General features: G+C 31.7%; 1 protein-coding gene across 1 annotated transcript in view; it reads left to right on the top strand.

The window, feature by feature from the left end:
• LOC134843633 (tyrosine--tRNA ligase, cytoplasmic-like) overlaps positions 1-21,759 on the top strand; it is a 248,665-nt gene that overhangs the window by 73,145 nt on the left and 153,761 nt on the right. The window lies entirely within an intron of this gene.

Below are 21,759 nucleotides of genomic sequence, written 5' to 3'. Positions count from 1 at the left end.
TTGAATATTTGTTTCAAGAATTTTTTGAAAAATAATTTTTTCTAGCCTGAACAGTTTTTAACATATAAATAAAAGTAAGTTTTTTTACGTGTACCAAAAATGCTCTCAAGATTTTTTACAAAATGCAAAATAAAATCTAAGCTTTTTTTTTGGTAAAATGCACGTTTATTCTTGGTTTTTTTCAAAAATTATGTTAAATTTTATTTTTGTTTCTTAAATGATAGGCCAAAAAACGCAAAACTTTAATGTAAAAAGCATTGTGACTTTTGGTTAGAAAACTTCTATATTGATGACTTTCCCTGTGTTAATACCTTGGTTTTCAATTGTTTCTGATCAACAGACATGCAAAAATTAGTTTTCTGAAGGGTTAAAATTTGAATAAAAAATTCATAAAGATTAGCAATTAACTGTGCAAGAAAAATTGTAATAATTTAGTTCGGCAAGATGGGAAAATTTTTTCAATTTTTTGAAGCATATGCGAAAATTGTTTCACTTATTTTGTACAAATGCGAAAAATGTTTCATTTTTTTTTCAAAAAATGCGAAAAAGTGTTTTAATTTTTTTTCACAAAATGCGAAAAATGTTTCAATTTTTTTGACAAGATGCGAAAAGTGTTTCACTTTTTTTGACAAGATTCGAAAAGTGTTTCACTTTTTTCCTACAAATGCGGAAAGTGTTTCAATTTTTTCGACAAAACGCAAAAAGTGTTTCAATTATTTCCTACAAAATGCGAAAAGTGTTTCAATATTTATGACAATATGTGAAAAGTGTTTCATTTTTTTTCGACGAAATGCGAAAAGTGTTTCAATTTTTTCTAAAAAAGCTAAAAGTGTGTGAGTTTTTTAACAAGATGCAAAAACCATTAAGTAACTTTTTACTTGTGTACAATTTTTCTAGTGTTTTTCCGAATATGTGTGCACAAATTATTCGAGTTTCTTAACATATGCGCGAGTTCGGAGCATTAAATTAAGTTCTAATTGCTTTTCAATGGTTTACCTTGAACCTCTCATCTATTCTCATAATTAAAAGGAAATTGAAGAAAATAATTAAAAACAGAAAACGAAGTTAATACCAAACAACCTTTATTTACAAAAACATTTAATCAAAGAGCTGTCGAGCAGCAGAAGAGTTCTGAAGATTCTCTATAGAACGCAGAGCTGGACGAGGTTCCATTGCTGGTGGTTGTTGTGCAGCCTGAGGTGTCATTGTTTCTGAGAAGCCCTCATCTTCATCTATTGTGATGGGATTTTCGGCTGATTCTGCTTCCTCTCAAGGAAAGAGGAAGTCGTCGACTGGTTGAGCTACAAATCTTGAGTCAGGAATCTCGGGGTAGTTCATTCCCACATGATCAGAAACTTCCTCCATCATTTGCATTTCTTCAAGTTGGTTCTCTGTCATGGGTACTTGTGTCATATGATGTTCGTTGAAATCCCTTGGCATCACTTCCACCATGTGCCAGACTTGGATTGGGATGTCCATTCGTGCCAGAAAAACTCCAGAGACTGTTTCTCGCACTTGAATTTGTACTAGATCAGGCGAAAATTCTACAGAGTACATGAGGTTGCTGTTTTGCACTGAGAAGATCATTTTGAGCAATAAATTCGTATCCAATCGGAAACAAAGCTCCATTTTGGGTATTTTCGTTTCCAATCACAAAAATGTTCATTTTTGTTCTTGTTGTCGTATCCAATCAGAGAAATTTTTAAGGACTTAAATCTTTCAAATGAGTAAAAATATACACAAAAGCAATTGCAAAAATAAATGACCAAAAGTTGTTTGCCTTAAAAATAAGAAAGGCAGTAGATAAGCAAGTTCTTAGATTTTGATATAAATTTGTGAGGATAACTCAAAGCTGATGAATTTTTCAAAGCAAATCTCTGGAAATCTGATTTCAAACCGAATCAAGCAGGATTATGAACTTTTAAAATCTTTAAAGAAATGAAGGAATAAAGAACTTTGCTGAGGAGTTTTTACAAATTTGGGTACTGGATAGGGAATTAAAAAAGTCTTCGATTCATTATCGTACGACTTTTTGATTAAATTGAAATGTTCGAGAACAAACAAAATTTCTTTCTTTGTGGGGTGTAATTCAACCGTAAGTTTAAAACTTTGATACGCAATATGTGGATCAAAAGTAAGCTCTTTGATTGAGTAAGTTTCTCTGAAGAGGACTTTATTTAGTCGGATTACTCTAAGATGTACATTAAAAACGTCCAAAAAATTTTAAAAAAAGTAAGAGTCAAATTTTGATAGACATTTTTCAAATAATGATAAAGGTTTTAAAAAAAAATAAATAGTTCACTTTTAGAAAACGCTTGATTCTAATAGGATGATTTCCAACAAACAGTGTTTCTAAAAAAATATTCAATTCTGATTGTTTGATATTGAAATTGTTGAAAAACCCATAAGAAGTAGAACTCATTTTTGAGTAGTTGGCATAAAATTTGAGTGGTTGACATAACATGACCATAGAAAGTCGATTCTGATTGGTTGATATCAGAAAAGATAAGAATGTCATTATAATTAATGCTCGATTCTGATTGGCTGATAGCAAAATTTTTGAAAACTCTATGGTTAGATTGGATAAATTGTATTTCAGCTAGGCTAAATAGTAAATCCATCCTGATTTTCTTTCACGTTAAAAGCAATCGAATAAGAAATTTGCTGTTTTTATTCTTTTCTTTTTCATTTTTTGAGCCTATTCAATTTTTCTTTTCTGAACAATTGGGACATTCTAAATCTCCCATTTTTTCTTTTTCTTCCTATTGAGATGCCGTTACTTAATAGAAATGAAAGAATTGCATGTCTTGATTGTGGAAAAAAATACACACGTAAAGATGCGTCAAGACATCGAAAGACCCGTGACGTTGTCAAGTGTTCCAATTGAAATTTTCATACATATGGCAGCGAGGGACATACTAATCATATCGAGAAGAAGCAGTGTCAACATAATGTTAAACTATGTGCTCGGCAGTCTCAAAAAACACTCTAAGAGAAGTTAAAATTAATATATTTTTAGGAAAAACATAGTAGAAAATACTTTGAATAATAATTTTTTACTGAATCTGAAAAGTCTATACACTATATTTGAAAAATTTTTAGTAAAAAGTTTACAGGTTTTTGTCATTATTCTTGTTATGCCATATTCAAAGGTTCTGATTGATGATAAAACCAGCAACAATCGAGTTCAATTTGTCGTGAAACTTTCAACGGAAATCAATGCGAAAATCTTTAATCTACAGTAAAAACTCCAATGGTTGCAAGCTTGCGGAGATTTTGATGCGATAAATTTGTAGTCAAAGCGAATCACATACGCTAATGAGTGCTTAACAATTTGTTGAAATACTATAAAGTAACTTGATATTTATGAAACATCGATTAATTGAAAGGTTTTGCCTAGTAACCAATTTAAAATTTTCCTTGCTTAGTGGTTGTAAAAGTAACCATAGAGTAGTGCGTAGCAGATATTGGGGATTGATTTACTAAGAATTATGGTTTTTTTTGCTTTTTTTTCTACGTTTCAGAAAAGGAATTGATAACTGACCTGGAAACTGTAAATTTTGCTGACATTTGAAAACTTCAAGATAATAATATACTTCATTCTCAACCCAAAAATTTACTTCAAAATAGAAACTCAGAGTTAAAACAGCAATATAAAATTATCAAGTAGAGAAAATCATTCAAACACATTTAGCAAAGGATTCATGGTATTAATTCAGCTTCAGATTGTTGAAAGTTCCTTGAAACGATACATTTTTCCATCAAAAAGTCAATTTTCAAGTAAACTTTTTTGAAATTGATAGATAGAAGATGAAGCAGAAACTGAGAAAATGAGATAGAAACTCAATTTATTTCATTAGGAGTTTTGAGATAGTTTTACTAAAATTTAGCTTGTAAACCATATTTTGAGAAAAAATCCGACAAAAAAATTCTCAAAGATTTATAGTTATGCGTAATTCATTAGAAAAGGTTGTTATCATTTGATATACTAGGTACTTTATAAGAAAAATGGGATGTTTTGAGGATATTTTTTGTAAAGTAAACTCAAGCCGACATCTTTTGGAAGAAGATACATGAAGCATAAATCAAAAACAGCTTTCAGGATCTACATTTCATCATTTTGTTTTTAACGATATAGAGTTTTCTTTTGCTTAATAAAAATCCGAAAATTACACAATTGTTCCAGTTTGCACCTTGATTTCCTTTGCTAAATCAATTTTTTGAGACGCGCTCTTTTAATAGTTTTTAGATATTGTAGATGTTAGGAACTAGGTTCCCTTGCGTATTTCCGGAGGTTTCCAGAATATAACTAATAGAGCTGCTCCTAATTTGTTCTTAAATTGTAAAAACACTTTTATATTCTCATTTTTTACATATTTTCCTGAATGATTTAACCAGCACCTTTTCTTTCTCACTTGGATATTTTTGAGAAAATTTCTCTCATAAATAAAAAAAAAAGCGATTTAATAACTATTTTGCAAGAAAAATGATAGTTATTGATCCCAAAAGTTGTGTTTTTGCTTAAATAGTTCACGGTAGCAACTGAACAAGGGAACCTTGAGGAAGACATTTACAATTTTTGTTGTAATATTCAGACGGTATCAGTTCTAATTTCATCTCTGCCAGCAAATTGTTTGTTCAATTGATACTATTTTCCTCCTAAACTCTCGAGTTCTGACTAAATTTTCTTGTAAAGTATGTTCAATAGTGAAAACATGTATTAAGCAGAAAGCAAGGTTAACCTTAAAACATAGAGCATTTCTAGAGAAAATTATGAGAAAATGACTTTTTTCCAGAAAAGTGATAGTTATTGATCCCAAAAGTTGTGTTTTTACTTAAATAGTTAACGGCAGCAACTCAACAAGGGAACTTTGAGGAAGACATTTACAAATTTCATCGTAATATTCAGACCATATCAGTTCTAATTTCATCTCTGCCAGCAAATTGTTTGTTCAATTGATACTATTTTCCTCCTAAATTCTCTAGTTCGGACTAAATTTTCTTGTTAAGTATGTTCAATAGTGAAAACATGTATTAAGCAGAAAGCAAGGTTAACCTTAAAACATTGAGCATTTCTAGAGAAAATCATGAAAAAATGACTTTTTTCCAGAAATGTGATAGTTATTGATCCCAAAAGTTGTGTTTTTACTTAAATAGTTAACGGCAGCACCTGAACAAGGGAACTTTGAGGAAGACATTTACAATTTTTATCGTAATATTTAGACCGTATCAGTTCTAATTTCATCTCTGCCAGCAAATTGTTCGTTCAATTGATACTTTTTTCCTCCTAAACTCTCCAGTTCTGACTAAATTTTCTTGTAAATCATGTTCAATAGCGAAAACATGTTTTAAGCAGAAAGCAAGAATAGCCTTAAAACAGAGAGCATTTCTAGAGAAAATCATGAAAAAATGACTTTTTTCCAGAAAAGTGATAGTTATTGATTCCAAAAGTTGTGTTTTTACTTAAATAGTTCACAATAGCAACTGAACAAGGGAACTTTGAGGAAGACATTTACAATTTTTATCGTAATTTTCAGACGGTATCAGTTCTAATTTCAACTCTGCCAGCAAAAAGTTTGTTCATTTGACACTATTTTCCTCCTAAACTCTCCAGTTCTGACTTAATTTTCTTGTAAAGTATGTTCAATAGTGAAAACATGTATTCAGCAGAAAGCAAGAAAAACCTTAAAACATAGAGAATTTCTAGAGAAAATCATGAAAAAATGACTTTTTTCCAGAAAAGTGATAGTTATTGAACCCAAAAGTTGTACTTTTGCTTAAATAGTTTATTGTAGATGTTAGGAACTAGGTTCCCTTGCGTATTTCCGGAGGTTTCCAGAATATAACTAATAGAGCTGCTCCTAATTTGTTCTTAAATTGTAAAAACACATCTATATATTCTCATTTTCTACATATTTTCCTGAATGATTTAACCAGCACCTTTTCTTTCTCACTTGGATATTTTTGAGAAAATTTCCCTCATAAATAAGAAAAAAAAGCAATTTAATAAGTATTTTGCAAGAAAAGTGATAGTTATTGATCCCAAAAGTTGTGTTTTTGCTTAAATAGTTCACGGTAGCAACTGAACAAGGGAACCTTGAGGAAGACATTTACAATTTTTATTGTAATATTCTGACGGTATCAGTTCTAATTTCATCTCTGCCAGCAAATTGTTTGTTCAATTGATACTATTTTCCTCCTAAACTCTCCAGTTCTGACTTAATTTTCTTGTAAAGTACGTTCAATAGTGAAAACATGTATTAAGCAGAAAGCAAGAATAACCTTAAAACATGAGAATTTCTAGAGAAAATCATGAAAAAATGACTTATTTCCAGAAAAGTGATAGTTATTGATACCAAAAATGTGTTTTTACTTAAATAGTTAACGGCAGCAACTGCCAAGGGAATTTTGAGGAAGACATTTACAATTTTTATCGTAATATTTAGACCGTATCAGTTCTAATTTCATCTCGGCCAGCAAATTGTTTGTTCAATTGATTCTATTTTTCTCCTAAATTCTCCAGTTCTGACTAAATTTTCTTGTAAAGTATGTTCAATAGCGAAAACATGTATTAAGCAGAAAGCAAGAATAACCTTAAAACAGAGAGCATTTCTATAGAAAATCATGAAAAAATGACTTTTTTCCAAAAAAGTGATAGTTATTGATCCCAAAAGTTGTGTTTTTACTTAAATAGTTCACGATAGCAACTGAACAAGGGAACTTTGAGTAAGACATTTACAATTTTTATCGTAATTTTCAGACGGTATCAGTTCTAATTTCAACTCTGCCAGCAAAATGTTTGTTCAATTGATACTATTTTCCTCCTAAACTCTCCAGTTCTGACTTAATTTTCTTGTAAAGTATGTTCAATAGTGAAAACATGTATTAAGCAGAAAGCAAAAATAACCTTAAAACATAGAGAATTTCTAGAGAAAATCATGAAAAAATGACTGTTTTCCAGAAAAGTGATAGTTATTGATCCCAAAAGTTGTGTTTTTAGTTAAATAATTCACGGCAGCAACTGAACAAGGGAATTTTGAGGAAGCCATTTACAATTTTTATCGTAATATTTAGACGTTATCAGTTCTAATTTCATCTCTGCCAGCAAATTGTTTGTTCAATTGATACTATTTTTCTTCTAAACTCTCCAGTTCTGACTAAATTTTCTTGCAAAGTGTGTTCATTAGCGAAACCATGTATTCAGCAGAAAGTAAGAATAACCTTTAAGAATAGAACATTTCTACGGAAAATTGTGAAAATAATGTTGCAGAAGCAACAGAGAGATAATCATCATTTATGAAGAAGATTTTGTTGAATTTGAGACAATATTGAAAAAATTTTAAAGCAAAATTTATCTCATTTTTAGTCAACTTTAGCAATTAACTGTTCATTTTTCATCATTGATCTGAAATTCTGTACTATTAAGGTGAATAACTTCTCTGAATTTGTAATTTTTTACAAATTTGGGTTAATCATTGAGCAAAAATCAGGAAGTTTTATGGAATATTGCTCTTAATGTTCATTTGTATTGAGAGTCCTATTTCAATTCTCCGTGAATTGGACAAAAAATCAGTTAATTATCCAATTAAAAGGTCGAAAATGGAAAATTTTTTGACAAATTTGAATAATTTTTATTTAACTTTCTTGAAATTTACGGTTATTTTCACTATCTTCCGCAAGTTTCAATTTCGATTCAGCTTTTATGAGCTTTCTTGTTAATGTTGAGAGCGTTTTATAACCCGCTTTGTTACTCAAATAATGCTAAATTTTATCGTATTTTAAATCGTAGCTTAATTTTAAAGTCTAAACATATCCAAATTTTTCAAAGTTAGATCAGAAGCAACAAAAAACTAGCCAAAACGTTGAGATTTTTGCAGTTCTTTCTAAAAATTTGCAGTTTGTTCCAAAAACTTTGAAATTTTTGAAATTTTTTCCGAAAACTTTGAAATTTTTGCAATTTTTTTCAAAAAACTTGACTTTTTTTGAAGTTTCAGTAGACTTCGACGTAAATTCAGGTAGATAGAATGTAATATTTTCTAATAAATTAGATCGAATTACAATAAAACTTTTGAAGTTTTTATGAAAAATTTTCAATTTTTGGTGACAAAAACTCCAAGTTTTTGACCAAAAAAACTCTAATCATTGACTTACCATGTACAATAAAACTGAATAAATAACCTTAATTTTACAACCTACACGTAATTAACCAGTATTATCTAACAATTAGATAATGCGAGCCAAAATTTTTGCAAAAAAACTAGACATTTCCAACACAAAAACCAAAATTTTTTTCAAAAAACATGATTTTTTTCTCGAAACTTTGTTAGGTTTCAGTATAGCTTTAGATAGTTTTCACGTCGAATCAAACATGTAAAATAATAATCAAAACATCTAAACCGTAGAAGCTAGCTAAGAAACGCAAGTATCGGCAAAATCGAGCTCAAAAAATTCGGGCGCCCAAATTTTTTCTGAAACCTACCATCTTACCATCTGAAACCTGCTATCTTAATACATAGGAAACCTATTACATATCTGAATACATAGGAAATCTATTCCCTATCTTAATACATAGGTTGGTGACCGGATACTCTATAGCCTATCCTAATACATGGGGGTCACCAACCATCCCCCCCCCCCCCCCCCCACTCTCCCTCACTCTTCTACTACTTAAGTTAATTTGCGCAATCTGGCCGATATCCTTAGGACACCTTGAACTGGCTTTGATAGAGACGGTTAAAAGCATGTGAAGCTGTGTTTAGACGCTAGCCAGTCGTTTTAGGACCAGCTTTATTTTCAGTATGTACTTCCGGGCGAATGTTACAATTCGGTTCCAATCACCGACGTGAAAAACGGAACCGATCGATATAGACCTTACCTAGGTGGGTCATAGACTGGACAACAACAAGCGTGGCAAAAAAATTATTTCAAATCTATACTTTGATTCAAAATTACATTTCGCGAAAGATTTGCCGGAGATAAGCGGCTCTGCAAAAAAATTTCTGCTGAGTCTGCAGAATGAAAACATCCTCTCAGGATCCGAGTTAGTTGGTCAAAAATTGTCCATAAACAACATTATGGCAAATAATCATCATCAAAACGGTCACAGCAGCTTCCAAAAGATAGTTCATCGCCACGTAAGTACACATGGTCTGCGCTAGGATTTTGCTAGTTAAGATTAAGTAACAATACTTTGGTCAAAACGTGGTCGTAGAATGTTCCAGATTTGCTGACCAGAGCATTTGCAACAGAATTGGGAGTGAATAAACAAAACAAACGGTACAAAAACAACGGTTCCCACTCAAAAATTGGACCGACCGCTTTGCACTTTTTTAAGAAAAAAACTGCGCATTACTAAGCATTACTACGAATGATTGAAATATTTTTTTAACTTATTTTAAACATCGAATTTTAAAAACCGATTTGGACCCAAAAGTGACGAAAATAGTCAAAATATTGGGGAATCGGCACTATAAGGAACTGGCACCGAAACCGTTACCCGACATTTACCCGACATGTTACTATTGTTGTTTGTCAGTAGATAAAATTATCTGAACCATAGGAGGTGGATCAACCATTTCACTCAACTCCTAGCTTTTCATTATCTGAAAATGAATCTGATGTAAATTTAATTCAATTCAAGACATTCAGGGAAGCAGTAATTTGTTAAAATCATTAGAAAACGACGCCAGAAGTCTTAATCTGCAATTAATGTCTCTATTTAGGGCGTGACAATGATAGGTCATTCTGACTGTTATGTGCTGCATCATTCTGACTGTTATGTGCTGTTATATAATATAACTCTTTAAATAAAACCATTGAAAAGGACTGTATAAACGATACAATGACAATCAGTCTTGTATACAACGATACATGACAATACAATGACAATCAGATACAATGATACAATGACAATCAGATGCCTTTTGTAAGCTTAGCCTTCAAGATAAAACAATGAGAGCCTATAAACAATTTAAGTTCAATAATTTTAGTTTTCAATTGACGATTAGCAACTTGTTTTGTCGCTAGATGTTTTTTTAGATGTTTCTGGGTTGTTCAGTTTTATTCTGATTTAGCAATTTAGACACATTTTTTTGTTAAAGTATGAGTTTTTCGATCTCTCGCTTAAAGAACAAATAAAGCTTTTTTCATAATTACAGTTTCTTATTTCTTGAATATTAAATCATATTTTATTCCGCTTTCATTCCATTTTCAATGAATTTTTATTGATGATTACAGCAAGACGTGTTTTCCTTTCGCCAGAGTTTTTTATTTCATTGATGAAGAGCTTGTCTATAAACAAAAACGTATGACTTTGTTTGTTTTTCTCGCGGAAATTATACCAATACAGCAAGTGATCAAAACGTACAAAGCATAACCAACCATACTTGACCAGACCCGAGTTGAGACAAAAAAGTTCGAAATAAGATCGAAATTCAACAAATTTGAAGTTTCATTTAAAACTAGATAAACAACACTCTAATGTCGGCTCATAGGTTGCAAAGGTCACCGACATACTTCCAGGCCAAATGGTAAGGAAACTGGGAAATGTCAAAATTCAAAAATAAAGCAATTTCATTTTCTTAACGATCACTAAGAAAAAAAATTACAAAAAATGTTAAAAACTTTAAAATTTCACTTCAATGTTTTTCATACATTTTATGCAACTTCAAGACTCAAATTATTTTACTCTATGCAAAACGAAACACTTTTTAATCTCATTGAAAAATATCAAAATAGACGTTATACATATGATACAATGACAATCAGTCTTAAGTTGCTTTTTCGTAAGCTTAGCCTTGAAGATAAAACAATGGGAGCCTACAGAAAACTTAGGTTAAATATTTGCAAATTCAATTGAAAAATAGCAATCTTGTTGTTCCTAGGTTTATTTGTTAGATGCTAGAAGATTGCTCTTTTTTATTATATTTTACCAAATTGAATACAATGTTTTGTTAAACTAGGCTTATCAATAATGACGTCTTTTGTTCCGTATGTCTTGATCAAAGGTCATTCTAAGTTTTTTTCTTAATTACAATTTCTTCTATCTTGAATTTTTCAATCTCGATTTGATTCTGTTGTCATTCCATTCCTTATGATTTTGTTGATGTTTAGAGCAAGACGTGTTTTCCTTTCGGTGGATGTTTTTACTTCAGTAATGCTGATTTTGCCTATAAACGGAAACAAATTTAATTGCCATTTTTTTCCCGAGATTTTAGGCAAAAATGCAACACAAATCATCCTGTTAGCGAATCAGCAAATAGGTAAAATGTACAAAGCACTGTCAACAATCCTTGACCAGACCCGAGTTGAGACAAAAAATTTGGTTTTAGATGAGAAATTCAACAAATTTTAGGTTTTTTTTTCAAAAGTACAAATAAAAACAATATAAATTACCTAAGTGGACGAATGTTGAGCACATAAACAAAGTTCTTGTAAACTTTTCAGAATTTTTAAAAAAAATTATACATACCAAAAAAAAACAGGATCTGACCAAAGATCGGACTCCTTTTCGGCTCATAGGTTGCAAAGGCGACTGAAATACTTTCAGGCCAATGGGAACGGAATCTGAGAAATGTCAATTTTCATAAACGAAGCAAGTTCACCTTCTTACCGATCACTAAGAAAAGTATTTAACAAAAAAGAGTTGGTAAATTTTTTAAAAATTTTGTTCAATGATTTCAATCTTTTTTGCAATTTCAGAATTCAAATTATTTTACTCAATGTTGAACGAAATAATTAATAATTGCGATTCCGAAACCATTAAATTGGACTGTATTCATGTGATACGAGGACAATCAGCCTTAAGATGCTCTTTCGTAAGCTTAACCTTGAAGATGAATTGAATAGAGTTATTTTTCAATTGACAAATAGCGATTTTGTTATTCCTAGATTTTTGTTAGATATTACTGGATTAATCCGTTTTATTCTGACTTAGCAATGAATAAACATTTCTTTGTTAAAGTATGATTTTTAATAAAAAATTTGTTTCTGTTTTCGTATGTTTCAATTAAATTTCCATTTGGGCTTTTTTCATAATTACAGTTTATCTCTTCTTGATTAATATAATCTTGATTTATTTCCGCTGTCATTCCATTCTCAATGAGATTTTCTTGATGTTTACAACGAGATGCGTTTTCCTTTTGCCAGGTGTTTTTTTAGTTGTGCTGATTTTTGTCTATATACCTTCAGGCCAAACTTCACTTCAAGATTTTTCGTTCATTCTGTGTAATTTCAGGTTTCGAGTTTATTTTAACAAATTCATAAAAAATCAACAAAGCAAAACATGTAAAAAACATGTCTACAAATTAAACTGAAATTTTTTTGACCAATTAAAATCACTTAATTTCGTTTACAAAAGAAAATACGTTATTTCTATATTTTCTCCTTAGACTTCGAAAAGTTTCTGTAATTTTTTATACTTCTTAGTTTTTAATTTTTACCCCCTCACCAATATTTGTTTTTCCTCAAGATTGTTTTCAAAAGTGACAGCTTAAGGATATCATTTTTTTAAAGCCATTTCTATGCTTGAACTTCAAAATTTGTTTTAGTTTCCGACTCCTGAATTCAATGCGCGTGCTGATTTTCGGCCTTTCCTTTTAAAATTGCAACACCTCTAGTCTGAGTAGTTTATAGGAGTATACAAATTAATACAAACGATACAAACTAACTGTTTGCATATCAAATCAATGCGCTCATAACTGGATCTCCTGTTTCATAACGAGATGTTTCCTAAAAACAGGGCTAGTAAGTAATCCATAATATGTTTTTAGTGGAGATACACCAGAGTTGATTTTGAGGCTAAGCTGAGCTTCGCACCGCTTGCGATACCGAAAAAAAAGTAATTATAAGTAAGGGAAAAGACATCACGAAAAAAAACTTGCACCAGTAAAAAATTTACAACACACGTTTTCATTGCGACAACGAAGCTGAACTTTCAAAACTGTCCTATCTGCGGGAACTGAGCCGACAAGCAGACAGAGAAGGTTCTAAAATATCCAAAAAAACTTAAGGCTGCACAAAAAAACTGGTTTCGACTGGAATCAAACTTTTGGCGTCTCAAAAAGTCAAGTTTTTGACTGGAATCAAGTTTTTGTCAAGTTTTTGACTGGAATCAAGTTTTTGTCAAGTTTTCGACAAAAAGTTATTGTCAAAAACTCAAGTATTCGACTGGAATCAAGTTTTTTGCGTCTCAAAATTGAGTGTTACTGTGCAAATGTGATAATGTGCAAATAATTTTTCAGATAATTTGTTTAATTGCACGCCGGACGAAAAAATTGGGTTAATTTTTTTCTACCAATAATTCAAGGATGCCTAATTTGTGCCAATCGTTGAACTAGGCCTTAGATTCATTGTCTCAAGGCCGGGAGCACTGAATATAGGGCTTCCAAACGTCGCTATGTTCGGAGCCAATCTAAATGTGGTCAGGGACATCAACTGCTGAGGAAGTTAAAGTTTGTAGGCCACTGTTAAAATATCGTCCACTATTGTTTAATTTGTGTTAACAACCTGATGAGAAGGTATCCTTATAACTTAAATATGATATATAATAATATATAAAATATAAATATATAATAACACATAAAAACCGGGCTCGTGTCATCCATGGAAGGTTAGTTATTCGTGAATAAAACAAATTTTAATTCATTTTGCTGGAATCGACACTCAAGCACTACTGCGTCATCACAGGAAAATGATTTCTAAATAGGTGCTGAATTACAATTCAAGAAAAAAAAAGCCAGTGCGGTAATGCCTCAATTATGTAGAAAACAAAAAGGAAATGAGCGATAAAATGGTTAACTTTCTGTCTCTCAGCGATCGCTCGGCAACAAGATGGAGATCATCGGAATTGAAACTTTTCTTCAATTTATCTTATTGAAATATGTCTACTTTGATATAAAAAACAGATTTATGGCAGAAAAATGTTATTGAAAGATTTTTTGCACCCTGTAAATAAGCAACCAGTGTATATAACAGAGAAACTTACTCAACGCGATTCAGAGCTTCTTGATTATTCTCGGGGCTTGGGGATGTACACAGTTACATATAATTGTGCTCCTCAAGTTTTCGTTTCGAAAGCAGATGGTGGATTTCAAAGGCACATCTTAGTTGATATGAAGGATGCTGATCAAATTTTCAAAAATAAGAATCCAATGATGGCAAGACAGGCAAAAAATGTTAGAAATCAAAATCCTCGAGTGGTACAAAATAATCAAAAAAACTTTTCTCGCCCTCCTATTGTTTCAGTGAGGAAACGTGACCATTAAATAACACCGAATAATGTGGAAAGAAATCAAGTGATTGATGAATTGTACAGTAGGCTATCGGATCCCGTCAAATTGGTGCAATTGTGGATTCACTTGAAAGAGATTCTCCGCAGTCCAAATTCGTCAACAACGGAAATAATACTGATGAAAATTTTTTTGATTAGTGGCAAAAACATTTCAACTCTATTAACAGTTTTTTGCCGTAAATCTCTTTGTTTTATTTTAGAAAAAACCTTTTGCGAGATATGACTGACCTGACAAAACTTATATTTTTCCTAAATGTTCAATCCATAAGAACCAATCATGACCAATTATCAGTTTTAATTGAATCCTTTGATAACAAGCCTGCATTAGTCGGGCTGAATGAAACATGGATCACGGACAATGATTCTATTGGCATGTATAACTTAGAAGGTTATGACAACATTGTTTGTGCAAACCGCGTAAACGCTAATGGTCGGGGCGTTGCAGCTTTCATTAAAACTGGCCTTAACAATAGTTATTTTCAATAACCAGTCTGTTTGGAGTACATCGTTATCAAAATGTGTTTTGTCGTTCACCCTCCACTAAATGTTTGCATAATATATTGTCCACCAAATCTCAAACTAGACCTTTTTTGAAATTATTTGAAGATTTTTTGTTGAAATGAAAGCATTAAACGGTGAAATTTTGCTAATAGGTGATTTAAATGTCGATATTATAGGTAGCCAGCGCAAATTTATTGACTATAAAAAACTTCTGCTTTCTTTTGATTTAGAAATTCAAAACATCGAGCCAACTAGAGTAACTAATATATCAAGTACATGCATTGATCATAAAATTGCGGCGGAGGAAAAAATTGTAATATTAAGGACCATTACAAACTTATTTGTGACCTAATTTTTTTTCAAAAAAGCAAAACGTGGATTCTTATCAATCGAATTTCAGCTATGATTTACTACTGAATGATGTTTATTGTTTAAAATTTTAGTTTTTGTAAATAATCGATTGAACAAAATTGATGATGATGATCCTAACCTTTACATCATTGAAATGACCCAAATCTTGATTCTTGAATTTTCAAAGTATTGCCCAAAAAATCCGAAAAAGGAACAAAAGCAATGACCCATGGATTAATCTGGAACTTAGGAGAAGGATGAATAACTAAAATGTGTTATACAAAAAATGGGTTCAGACACCATCCATTGAAAACAGAAAAAATGTCACCTCATGTAGGAACAATGTAATTATGGCTATAAGGCAGAGTAAACGCCTGTACTATGATAATATGATAACGAGGTAGAAGAACTGGTCTGGGATTTTTGATGCTTTTAATCATTTCTGTTGTAAAAAAAATGTGAATAATGCTGCGTCGATGTTAGTGTTTTCAATGAACGCTTTGCTACTATTGGAGCAAAACTAACAGAAAACTTCAAACAAAACATGTATAGATCATAATTTCCAGTTAATAAAAACACGTTCGTTATAAATGATACCAATCGATATGAGATTCTAAAGCAAATTAAAAACTTGAAAAATAAAAAAAAGTCCATTGGTCATGTTGGGATATGTAATAAAATGATAAAATTTTCTGCTACGGTGCTGGCTGACCATTTAGCACATTTTTTCAATATCTGTTTCAAAAAAGAGTGTTTTACTAATTTTCTCAAAAGTGCAAAAATTTTACCATTGCATAAATATGTCGACAAAACTGAACCCAATAACTACCGTCCAATTAATTTGTTGTCTTGTATTAGTATACTTTTTAAAAACTAATTTTCAAGCGCATATCCAATTTTGCCGCCGCTAAAAACAGTTTGATTGATAAGCATCAGTTTGGTTTTTGAAGTAATCATTCCTGTACTCATGCCATTTCGTCCATTAATGACTTTTTTTGCGAATCAATTGATAATAAAAAATTTGGTTACTCCCTCTTTATTGATTTGAAAAAAGCATTTGATACATCTGATCGGAAAAGTTTGCTCGACAAACTTTATCAATACGGTTTCAGAGGAAAAATTCACAAATTAATGGCAAACTATCTTACAGGGAGAAATCAATATGTTTATTTGAATCAATCGGTCTCGAGAATGTACAAAGGTATTCCTCAAGGTTCAGTTTCGGGGGCCATTTTTGTTCCTTTTATACATAAATGATATGTCATCGGCCAGCATCTTTACACTAACCTTATTTGCAGATGATACATTGGTATTTGATGCTCAAAAATTTGCTTCCAAAACGAAATTCCGGACAAAATTAAATGAAATCTGTAATTGGTGCAAAAATAACAAACTGCTCATAAATCAAAAGAAGTGCAAAATACTGAAGTTTGGACGGGTTAACTTCAAATATAAATTTTCTTTTGGTAATAATGTACTCGCCGAGGTTTTGATTTTAGATATTTAGGAATTCAAATGGACAACATACTCAAATTTGAGACTCATTTCAATAATGTTTGTAGTAAATTAGCTAAATTTAACGGTTACTATTCAAAAGTAGAAACAATTTCTCGAAAAATGGGCTGGTTAAATTTTATAACTGCTATGCAAATCCAATCATTTTGTATGGTTTAATTGCATTTGGTGCAACATCAAAAAGCCTATTAGAAAAAATATTTGTGATGCAAAAATGCATTTTTAAAACTATTTGTTTCAAGAGAAAATTTAATCAAGCCTCATATTTTCTATATTCGTTTGAGATTGAAACCGTTTTCGACTTATATGACAGACAAACATTCAAAAAAACTTTTAATCAACTTCGTCGTAAAAATTCCCAAGAAACGTCGTAAATAATCGTCGGGTTACTCGGGCCTCTGTGGCAAAAACTTTACCAAGCATGAAAACTAGAACACAAATGATGCATCCTAGAACACAAATAATGCAGCGTTCATGGAAAAATGTGTCTCCTTAATGTTATAATTTTTTGAAATCAAACGAGCTGATACCAGATAATCTAAACCAATTAAATGAGCATCAACTAAATGGGTATTTCGAAAACTTAATATCATTGGTTCTTTAAGATAATGGAGATCTTATAGATTTACTTTTTTGAATCATCAAGTCGGATATTATCTCGCAACTTCTGACATAGGTTTTTTCAGGGTCATGCCTCGATAAGCTGCATAGCTTTTTGCATGATCCTTGGTGCGTTTGATTTGTACATGCGGTTTATTGTTTACCTGTCTGTATAATTTTACTCTCCTAAATAAACAATATTGCCAGCGGTTTTGGTCGTTATTTCAATCTGGCATATTCTGAAACAACTTAAGGTCGATTGGTTTTTTCACTACTTGATTGTTTACGAAGTCTGGGTCTATTGAAGCTCTAAGATTTTGATACAATGGGTTGTCATGAAGACTTGTTTCTTTGCCAAAAAGCAAACATCTAATATCGCCATGTCATACGCTTGTATTTTCATCTACTCCATCTATGCAAAGCTGGGCAAATGTAACGAACGGTCAAAACGTTTGACAAGCATCAAGCATCATCATTCATTTACTACTTACTGTCATAGTTTGGAAGAACTATATAAATTTTCACTTGTTGAATTGCCTAATTGAACGATGATCAGCATCTAATAGGTATGATTTAAAGCATTTAATAGGATAGTTCCAGCCAAACTATATTACGTATGTGCCTTATCAAATTTCAAAGAATGCAGCGCTGTTATTATTGTTAATGGATTACATCGATACATCGAGCTGTCGCACAAATTATCAAATTTTGTTTATATACTGACAATAAAGGGTATCTGGCCCGCTTGAACATTAGTAAAATATATATATGCTTTTATCCAGGGAGTTTGGAATTGAACTAGTACTTATTGCAAAGGCGGATCTAGGATTTTCTCGAGATGGAGGATTTTCAAAAAAAAAATATCGAAGATTTTGTCGACCTTTTCTTTGGGTCGACCAAACTGATTTTCTGAGGTCTCCCAAATCACTGAAAAAAAGACCCCATTTTGACCAAATTTTCTGCAACGCAGAGGTTTTTAGGCATCACTTTTTCGAAAAGTTTGACAAAAAAAATCGCACTTTTTTGGCCCGCTTTCCCCTTCAAAATGAGTATATTGCGGGCCAAAGGCGCCTTTAGATAAATTTTTTAGGTTCAGTCAGCCGAAAAAGGGAATCTCAAAACACAAAGGGAGATCCGCTTCCCTAAATCCATTGGTGACCAAATAAGCTCTTAAATGAGATAACTTTTGATAATCTGAAAGCTGGAAGAAATTGAATGTTAAGAAATCACAATATTGATCGAAACTTCATCCGGAAGTACATCCAGCAAAATATTGTGGACAATTAAAAGCACAGGCCAAGGTCATATTTCTAACGTTCTTGAAAGTCTTACAATTTTGGCAAGGCAATATCTAACAGGAAAAAGATATAAAATTTATATCTAAAAAAGTTTAAAAAATGCAAAATTTGATCATACTTGCAAGGAAAATAATTGCAAGAAACACAAGATGATGTTAGTTTGCATCATTGCAGTTTGTGATAACATCAAAGCCGGCCTAATTATCCGCCAGCACTATGCCTTCGAACAAAATTGCAGCCTCCGTTTTAAATCTCATTTGTCGTAATTTTCGAACCAGATATTATTACGAAAACTGAATTTAGACAAAAATTGCTTCAATACTTAAGCAGAAAATCATTTTTTCGGACATTGTTTTTTTAAAATAAAAATGGTCGGTTGAAATAGAGAAACGTCTGAAAAAATATCACATGCACGTTTTTTCTCTGAGAAGGTGATCTGATCACCATCTCGTGTAAAAGGCGAAACTGATTCCTATTCTAGTTTTATTTTTTATTTGTATGATATAAAAGCGAAAAATAGATTAGGCGCGAAACTAATAATTGTTATGACCAATTGAGAAAGAGGAAGAAAATTTGTATTCTGACTAATTTTAGCTAACTATTTTTCTTGCTTTCCTTGTAAAATTAAGTACCATAAATTTTTATCGGGCTGGGTTTTGAGTGATATGTCACATTAAAACTCTTTCAATCTCGATTCTAACGACATTTTGAAATTATCCAAAAACGTATCCAGTGTAGAGAAAAGTGCTTCGAGATTTTTGATTTTCGGTCTATCATCGTGCGAGTAACGCAATCGAGTAGCGTTTGTTGTAACAAAACTCATTTTCTATGCCTTTAGAGCTCATAAAGCCTAACTTTTTTGAAAAAAAAAATTGTGGAAGTTTAGTTTAGCGCTTATCTGACATTGAAGATTTTCCGAAAAAAGTTTGTACACTTGCAAAAAAAAATTCAAAAACTGTTTTTTCCTTCATTGCTTATTATTCGTTTTTTGAAAAAAAAAAAACAATTGTAGATCTTGCTCAGCTCTCACGTTTGAATATTTCGCGAATCACCCAACTCACTTAAACTGAAGTCTGATAAATTCTCAGTGAAATTTATTTTTCCAATCCCAATTATTCGTTTATTGTCATAATCATAATCCTTATTATCATAACTTTTATGAATAATTGTAGGGTTGTATATTACGGACTAACTTCTTTTCAAAAATGCGAAACCAAAAATGAGTATTAGAAACCTCTGTAGAAAATTTTTCAAACTTAAGTAAAATTTTTCAAATGTTATTGTTTTTGGTAGATAAGACACCATGGGTTTCGATTCAGATTCTCACGAAGTTGACTTTTGTTTCTTTTATTGTTGAATTTTGAAATTCAAAATGAAACTGTTTTCTCGGTTCTTTCAATTTTACTAATAAACCTTGCCATTAGATGATTCGTGTTGAATGATGCTCCAGCTAAAAGAGTGTCATTGCACAAAGATTTGGTTGTTAAAAAGTTATACAAGAGGGTTCTGTTTTGTATAGACTTAGGTTTTGGCGACCTTTTGTTTGCTACGGACAACTTATATGGTTTGATCGAATCGCTGAAAAGTTTAGCTTGTGGTTTACTCAAACTATTGACAGTGAAATCTCTGTGGATAGTCACGCTTCTGGCTTCCAAAGTTATATAGCTTTGGAAGCCAGAAGTTTGAAAATCTTAGGAGATTTCACCGTCAATTACTTGGGCAATTCAACCAAACTATATAGTTTGTCCGTAGCAAACAAAAGTTGCCAACATATAACTCAACACACAACAGATCTCTCTGGTATTAAGTAATTACAATCATGTCAATTCTTTTCAACATATCGCTAATGAAAAAATATTTGATCTGCTTGTGTGGATTGTTGGCGAGAGCGATTAACCGCCTCTTTGATTGCTTCGCTATGATTGGACTAAGTTTCACACAGATGTCCTGGAAGTGGGGAGAGACATCAGAGAGTTAAATCTTCACCAATCTTAGGGTTAAACTTTTCTGGAATAGAAGAAGTGTACCCCTTCCGAGCTTTGACCAGAACATGTTTTAATTTTATGAAGATTATATGGGTTGATTTGCAGAACAAGATGGTTAGATGATCGCACTTCTCATCCAGCCAATATATTGTGTTCGAGTCTACCATATATTTACATATTCATATCTCATATGATTAAATAAATAATTGTAGCTCGTTGGTGATGATGTTTTTTTTTGTGGCAAAAATGCCAATTGAAAATCGATTTTTTTCTCTCAAAAGTCAAGTTTGTCGGAATCTGAATCGAAACCCATGGAAATTATCACGTGACTTGCTAAGTCACCCAGTACTTTTCTGAAGTAGGAATGCTCAAGATATGAGAAACATTTTGGATCTCTCTAACTTCTTTCCGCTTTTGCAAATGGTGGGATTAGTGAGGTTCGTTACTAGGTACAAAACTCTCATATGGTTAACCGTTAATTTAATTCTTTACTCTGGGTGGGGGTTATCATTAAGCGGAAATAACATAAAAGATCCGCTATTTTGAACAGTCGTATTTCAAGCGGCAATTCAGACAAATCCGTACTGATATAAATTTTACTGGTTTCCATTGAGATCATCTGTATATCAAGGCCAGCAATTAACTTACTACTAGCGTTAAGCGCACCTCCGGTGCTTCGAATTTTTAACAAATAAGAAAAACTGCATATATTGGAAATAAAAATTGCAGGCACTGAGTGTACGCTGACAGCACGGAATTATAGGGTTGGTGTTTCAAAATTTTTTTATTCAAAATTTTTTAATTCAATCTTTGAAAAACCATAAGTTTTTGTATGTTTATATATCTAAGTTCTTAGAACAATTTTAAAATGAATTAGGAAGCTTCACATTTCGGAAACTAAAAGCAGTTCAGCAGTCACATTTAGACGCAACACGGGCATCTCTTGAGAGTACCCTTACACTACCCAACTACAACAATGGGAACTTCAAATTTTGAGAGTCTTCAAACTTGATTTTTCTAACTTTAAAAAAAAAACATAAGAAAACGTCATATCTCGGAAACTATCAAAATTTGAGTTGTTATGTTTGGAGTCTAGATTTGCAATCCCTTAGAGTACTCTGAGAGCCCCAACTAAAGGGTTAGGAAAATCAACTTTGAAAAATCAATTTTTAAATTTTAGTCTTCTTTAAAAGTAATTTTTATTTAACTACAAAAAAAT

Source organism: Symsagittifera roscoffensis, chromosome 4 (assembly GCF_963678635.1).
Source record: "Symsagittifera roscoffensis chromosome 4, txSymRosc1.1, whole genome shotgun sequence".
Classification (NCBI taxonomy): domain Eukaryota; kingdom Metazoa; phylum Xenacoelomorpha; order Acoela; family Convolutidae; genus Symsagittifera; species Symsagittifera roscoffensis.
This window is presented reverse-complemented; position numbering and strand designations above follow the sequence as displayed.